Genomic DNA, 7,028 nt, shown 5'->3' with positions numbered 1-7,028 from the left:
ACTCTGGTGTGGCCCCTTGACTGTATCTTCAGGTCAGGGACCTTCCCCAGGGGCCTCAAGACTCATCCCTTTCCCTCCCTCCCTCCTTCCTTCCTTCCGTCCTTGAGCCCAGATTTTACACTGAGCTATATCCCCAGCCCTTTTTTCTTTTTTCTTTTGAGACAGGGTCTCACTAAGTCACTAAGTTGCCCGGGCTGGGCTTGAACTTGTGAGCCTCCTGCCTCAGCCTTCCAGGTGCTAGGATTCTTATGGTAGCAGGAGGCTGAGTTTACAGTAGGCTAAGTTCCCTCTATCCCGCAAGCAGCCGAGTCACCAGTCGGACTGCATGACTGTGAAGGTGACTTCCAGGCCCTGCTCCCTGCTTGTTCTCAGAAATCTCTGCGCATGGACAGGACTTCCCCAAAGGACAGCAGCGTGCGTAGTCTCAGAGGACAGGGCACAGTGCCGAGAACCACGTCTGAGGGCACCTTTCCCAGGCAGGGAGGGGCAGCAGCCCTGAGCCCTTTGCACCATGCCCTTGACATTGTAGGAAAAGTCCCTTGGCTTGGAATCAAAGGTCACATCACTTCTCTTTCAAGTCGGTTTCTTCGGTCACAGAATGGAGCCTTTAAACAGGGTGGCCCTGCGTGAGCTCAGACACAAGAACGTGCTTGAACACACAGAAGCACCTTAGGAATGTGGAGATGTTGTTTTCCACTAGCTGGAAAGCTCACAGAGTAGGTAAATGGATGCTGGATGGATGGATGACTGGTGGATGATAAATGGATGGATGGGTGGATAGGTGGATGGGTGGATGCTGGGTGGATGGATGGATGATAGGTGGATGGATAGGTGGATGGGTGGATGATACATGGATGGATGGATGGATGAATGGGTGGATGATACATGGATGGATGGATGGATGGATGATAGATGGATGGATAGGTGGATGGGTGGATGATACATGGATGGATGGATGGGTGGATGGGTGGATGGGTGGATGATGGATGGATGGATGATAGATGGACAGATGGATAGGTGGATGGATGGATGACGGGTGGGTGATGGATGGATGGATGGGTGGATGGGTGGATGATGGATGGATAGGTGGATACATGGATGGGTGGATGGGTGGATGGATGGATGGATGGATGGATGGATGGATGGATGGATGGATGGGTGGATGGGTGGATGGGTGGATGGATGGATGGATAGATGGATGGATGGATGACAGGTGGGTGATGGATGGATGGATGGGTGGATGCGTGGATGATGGATGGATAGGTGGATAGGTGGATGGGTGGATGATGGATAGACAGATGACCAGGTATTAAAGAAAGGCAGCCCTGAGAAACGCCTTGTATCCTCTTTCTTTCCCATGCCACAGCAGCAGAGAGAACTTCATTTCAAAGATGTGGCAAAAATCAAAGCTATCTCAGGATATCCTACCTGCCCACTGAGCAGGTAACAAAGGCCAGAGAGGGGCCCTGAGGCCCCATCACCCCTGAAAGCATGGCTCGCCTGCCCCTGAACTCCCAAACTGGGCGAGACAGAGACTGAGCCAACCATGCACAACTTCCCCGGCCTTGACACTTCTGACCACTGGCCGCTGTCCTCCACCCTGCGCCTGGGTCACTTCCGCCCCCCTTGGCTGACCGTTCCCAGGGATCCTCCTGTGCGCGCTGTGACATCTTGGACTTGTCCCCTGTTAGCTCTCACTGCACTGTGTCACACATTGTCTTCCGTAGTTTTAGTTGGGGGTTTTGGTTTTGTTTTGGTTTGGTTTTTTTCCAGTACCGGGAATCGAACTCACAACCTCGCACTTGCCAAGCAGGCGCTGTGCCGCTGAGCTAAATCCCCAGCTGTCTTCTGCAGTTTTAAACAGCATGAAATGCTCAATACATAAAGCTGTAAAGAAAAACACGGGAGATCCACATCCATCACAAAGTGTTACCAAAAAGTACGGTTTCAGTGCCCTGGCACTCTCCTCTGTCACACGCCCCCACCCCGCCCCCAAGTTAGAATACGCTTCCTCCCCCAGCTTGATGTTACACTTTTACCCGTACTGCGTAGGGTAATTACATCTCTCTTTGCCTATGACCTCCACTATTATGGACTGAATACTTTTCCCCCGACTACCAAACCAAAAATCACATATTGAAGCCTCAAGCTCCAAACATGGCTTACAAATGAGGTATTTAAGGAAGTAATTAAGGTTCCATGAAGCCAGATCCTGGCTGGATGTGGTGGTACATGCCTGGACTCCCAGCTGCTCTGGAGGCTGAGGCAGGAGGATTGCAAGTCTCAGAGTTAAAAAATGTCTTTAAAAGGAGGGCTGGGTTGCAGCTCAGTATGAAAACCCCCAGTGCCAAAGGGAGGTGGGGAGCAGGGTGCTGGGGATGTCCTCAGCGGTATGGCACTTGCCTAGCTCTGGGTTCCACCGCCAGCACCTCCCAAAAAGAGAGCGCATGTGGGTTTCACAGGATTGGCGTTCTCCTGAGAAGGGACAGCAGAATGTCTGCTTCCGCTCTCACCGCTATGCCCACCGAGGAAGGCCGTGAGGCACAGCCAATAGTCACCACAGGCCAGGATGACAGCCCTCAGAGAGTGACACAGTCAGGCCTTGATCTGGGACATGGGAGGACACAGGCTCTGCCTCAGTATTTGGTCACTGCAGCCCAAGGAGCCTGATGTCCCCATGAGGCCCCTGTAACTCCGGCAACGCCAAGGACTGCGTGCGTTTGTCTCCGAGTCCGTGGAGTCCGGCACCATGAATGAGTGAAGGCACGAAGTTCCTGCAGAAGCCAAGCAGTCGTCATGGCGCCCGCTGCCTAGAAGCTGGGAGTGTCACAGTATGAGTCCCGCTCGAGCAGGCGAGCCGAGGACCTACAGTCAGTATCAGCAAAGGGAATGCGAAAGGAAGAAGAGGCCTTCCCAAGAAGGGGCCCTCACTTCGGAACAAGCCCCGGCCTCGTCACCGTGTGGACACGACCGCGTGGACACGATGGGGCGGGAGACACCCCGGGCCTGGGTGAGAAGGAGCTGCCCTCGGATCTCTGGCAGGCGTGCGGCACCTGCTGCCATCGGGCGGAGGAGCAAAGGCCTTCCAGGCACAGGCAGCTGGTGAGACTCGAGCAAAGCACTGGGTTATACGCGATCACATCAAAGAAGCGCTGGGTTTTGCTTTTGGAGCTGGGTCACTGAACCCAGCACCGCACACATGGCAGGCGAGTTCGTAACCACGGAGCTACCTGAGTCCTTTTTTTTTTTAATTTGAGACAGGGTCTCTAAACTGCCTAGGCTGGCCTTGAACTTGGCGATTTTCCTGCTTCAGCCTCCTGAGTAGCTAGGATTACAGGCGTGCACTGCCATGCCCAGTAAGAACCTGTTTATAAAGTCGGCATTTCTCCAGGCAGTGCAAAGACTGTCAAATCAATCTTGTCCTCCAGAAGCAAGAAGTATAGTCTCAGAGAGGAAACAGCTGCCCTGTCGCTGCTGTGTACCCCACCTTGGGGCCCTGAGGGGCCGTGAGTGCTCCGAGGACAGAGGTCAGCTCAGGTAGCACGGGCCTGGGCCTCTCACGGACAGCGGATTGCGGCGACTGACACAGCCAACCTTGCACGCAGAGGGGGAGCTCACAGTCAGTGCTGAGAAACACTCGGGAACTCCCGAGGCCTTTCTCAGAGCTCAGCTAAGAAACTGAAAGTGAGGCCTCCGAGCCTGGGGCACAAGGTCCGTGCAGCGACCCTGGAGTGGGCAGGAAGCACCCGGGAGTCCTGGGTCTGGCTTGGGCCTCGTCCGGGGCACTGGGGTGCAGCTGCACACAACTCTCGCCCCGGGCTGTCTGCAGGCTGTCCTGATCTGGGGCCGCCTAAGAGGGGTCCAGGAAGGTTTTCCTGAGAGAGCAGCCCCACGTGAACGTGGTCCCATCCCTTTGCTTTTCCGATGGCCGGGGCCAAAACACAGGAAGCAGCTTGCCATGCTCACCCCTCGAGTCAGGAAGGGGGCTGGGGGCTGGAAAGCAGGTCTTGTGGCTTTAAGCTCACTTTTTTTAGAAGCATCTGGAAGGAGCTCCTGGAACCGTTCCAAGCTGTGGCCCTGACCTTTCTTACTAACACACTCCCCGGTGCGTAAGCTCTTCGCGTCCCTTCCCCCTAGCTCGAGGGACTGCTGGTGTCCGCGCAGTGAACGGGCTCCCTTTCGGGCTGGGTGGAAAGTTTGGTGAGGGCTCTGATGTCTCCCTGTGGGGAACCGAGACCAGCAAAGAATGGCTAAGCAATGGGCAGAGTGCCAGGGAAAGGCCCTGGGCTTCAGAGTCTTGGGGAGCCCATAGTTGGGGGCCTCTACCCATGAGAACACTTCTCCACTCACCCACGATCACACAGGGAGCTGGTGAGGAGCTCGGCACGCTGCATCCACCCACCTGAATGCTCTGTGAGTTTAGGGAGGGGAAAAGCTGTTCCACCTGCTTGTTTGCCTCCCTTCTGCACCACCTTGTATTCCCTTCCTTTGTTAGAGAAGCGGCCTCGTGTCGGCCCCTTGCTCACAACTGTAGACAGCGGTGGTGTAATCTAACCTTAACTTCTAGAACTCAAACCCCTTGGAAGAGGAATCGCCTTGCATCAGTTAGGGTCAGTGCGAACCATCTCTGCTCTACATATTCTAAACTCAGAAGGAATTTAATAGAAGGAACCACTGTAGCAATGGTTAAAAAATCTGAGGTCAAGCAAAAGAGGGCAAGGCCATCAAAAGTGGAGGATGGCAGGAAGTTGCCACCATCCTTAAAGCTGGAGGGACGCAGGGAGAGGTAATGGCACCACAGCCCCAACACTGGAGCAGGAGCTGAGGTCACGATGGGGAAGTGACCTACAGATATCAGGGCATAGAGGAGGGCAGGCTGGTGGACCCAAGTGTGTGCCCCTGCAGGAACGGATGCCACCGTTCGGTGGGTGGAAGAAACATGCTCGTGATGGGAAAAAAAAATCTAGCATCAAAAAGGCAGAGCTGGCATAGCTCTCCTGTGAAACAACATAGGCTGTTAGGCCAAAATCGCCTGTGGAGACAAAGAAGGACATTTATAATGATAAGAGCGTCGATCCACCAGGAAGACATAGCAACACAAATATGTGCGCACCTGAACTGCGGAGCTCCCCCGCCAATACACAAAGAATTGTAGGGAGAAACACACAGCTCAACAATAATAGTCGGAGACTTCAATGCCTGGCTTCTAATAGCAGATACAACTACTAAGCAGTAGGTCAACAAGGAAACAGAAGATTTTAACAGCACTATGAATCAGCTAGACCTAACATATCTATAGAACACTTCCCTTATGACACAGAATATACATTCTTTTCAGGTGCGCAGAGGATAGTCTCCAGAATAGGCCGTATTTTAAGACAGAACATATCTCAATAAATTTAAAAGAATGGAAATGACAATATATTCTCTGATCACAAGCAGGGACAGAGGAAAATGTAAGGAATTTGCAAATATGTGGAGATTAAATAAACACTCCTAAGTAATTAACAGCTCAAAAAAGAACTCAGAGGTGAAATTACAAAAGACATTGAGATGACTGAAAATGCCAGCACAACATACCAGTACTTATGGGATGCAGCTAGAACAGTGCTGGTAGAGAAACTGCCAGCCATAGGGACTGGGGATTTAGCTCAGTGGCACAGCGCCTGCCTGGCAAGTGCAAGGTCGTGAGTTTGGTTCCCGGTACCGGAAAAAACAACAACAACAAAAAAAGAGAAACTGCCAGCCATAAATGCCACACTTGTGAAAAGAAACACATCAATTTTAAGAAAAAAGTGAACTTCACCCAAATCACACAGAAAGAAGAAAAGTGATGACTAAATGGAAATTTAACAATATAGAATTTCAAACTAGAGAAAATTAAGAAAGCCAAAAGTTCATATTTCAGTAAGTCTAATAAAATTGACATCTAACCAGTTTTGCCTTGCTACCAAAGCCACACAAAGATATTACAAGAAAAACAAAAATTGACAAGATCAATAATCCTTATAAATATATGTACATAATTCACCACAAAATATTAACAACCAAATCCAGAAACATATTTTAAAATATTATATACTACAACCAAGAAATTTATCCCAGGAATTCAAGACTGGTTCAAGATATAAATATACAATTCATGTGATACAACATAGTTAATATAATAAAGGTGAAAAAGTGCCTCACGGGGCACAGTGGCATATGGCTGTAATTCCAGTACTCAGGAGGCTGAGGCAGGAGGATTTCTGTGAGTTCAAGGCCAGCCTGGGTTACATAGTAAGTTCAAGGCCAGTTTAAACTACACAGTGAGATGCTGTCTCAAAAAAAGAAAGAGAGAGAGAAGAAGGAAAGAAGGAAGGAAGAAGAAAGAGAGGAAGGGGGAGGGAGGGAAGAAGGAAGGAAGGAAGGAAGCAAGGAAGGAAGGAAGGAAGGAAGGAAGAGAGAGAAAGAAGAAAAACTGTCTCAAGGACACAGAATGAGCATTTGACCAAATCCAACAAGCTAAGAATAGAAGCGAACATAAACATGAGCACCTATGATAGACTCGCAGATAACAACACACTCAAGGGTGAAAGACAGACTGTTTTTACCCTAATATGGGAATAATACCAGGGATTCTTGCCATTTCTAGGCAACATTGTATTGTATGTTCTAGCTGGGGCAATTAGGCATGAAAAAAAAATATCCAAGGTGGAAAGGAAGACATAAACTATCTCTATTCACAAATGGCATGATGTTATATTCAGAAAATCCTAACGACCGCACACACACACACACACACACACACACACACACACATGCTATTAGAACTAATAAATGAGTTCACCAAGGTTGCAAGTTACAGGATAAATGTACAAATATCAATCACAGTTCTATACACTAGGAATCAGCGACCTAAAAATTGAATGAGTGGGACCCCTACCTCACACCATACATAAAATGTCTCAAGATGCATTAAAACTAAATGTAAGGGGCTGGGGATTTAGCTCAGCGGTAAAAGCGCCTGCCTGGCAAGCGCAAGGTCA

The 7,028-nt window shown here is 50.1% G+C and overlaps 1 protein-coding gene across 1 annotated transcript in view; it reads left to right on the top strand.

Moving 5' to 3' along the window:
- Positions 1-3,086: 3,086 nt before the first annotated feature.
- Ccr7 (chemokine (C-C motif) receptor 7) overlaps positions 3,087-7,028 on the top strand; it is a 15,744-nt gene continuing 11,802 nt past the window's right edge. Inside the window, exon 1 of the mRNA XM_005394362.2 lies at positions 3,087-3,102. The gene's annotated coding sequence lies outside the window, so the exon portion shown is untranslated. The remainder of the gene's footprint in view (positions 3,103-7,028) is intronic.

This window comes from Chinchilla lanigera, unplaced genomic scaffold, assembly GCF_000276665.1.
Source record: "Chinchilla lanigera isolate Chin_1 unplaced genomic scaffold, ChiLan1.0 scaffold00050, whole genome shotgun sequence".
Lineage (NCBI taxonomy): Eukaryota > Metazoa > Chordata > Mammalia > Rodentia > Chinchillidae > Chinchilla > Chinchilla lanigera.
Note: the sequence above shows the minus strand (reverse complement) of the source record. Positions and strands in the feature narration are given on the sequence as shown.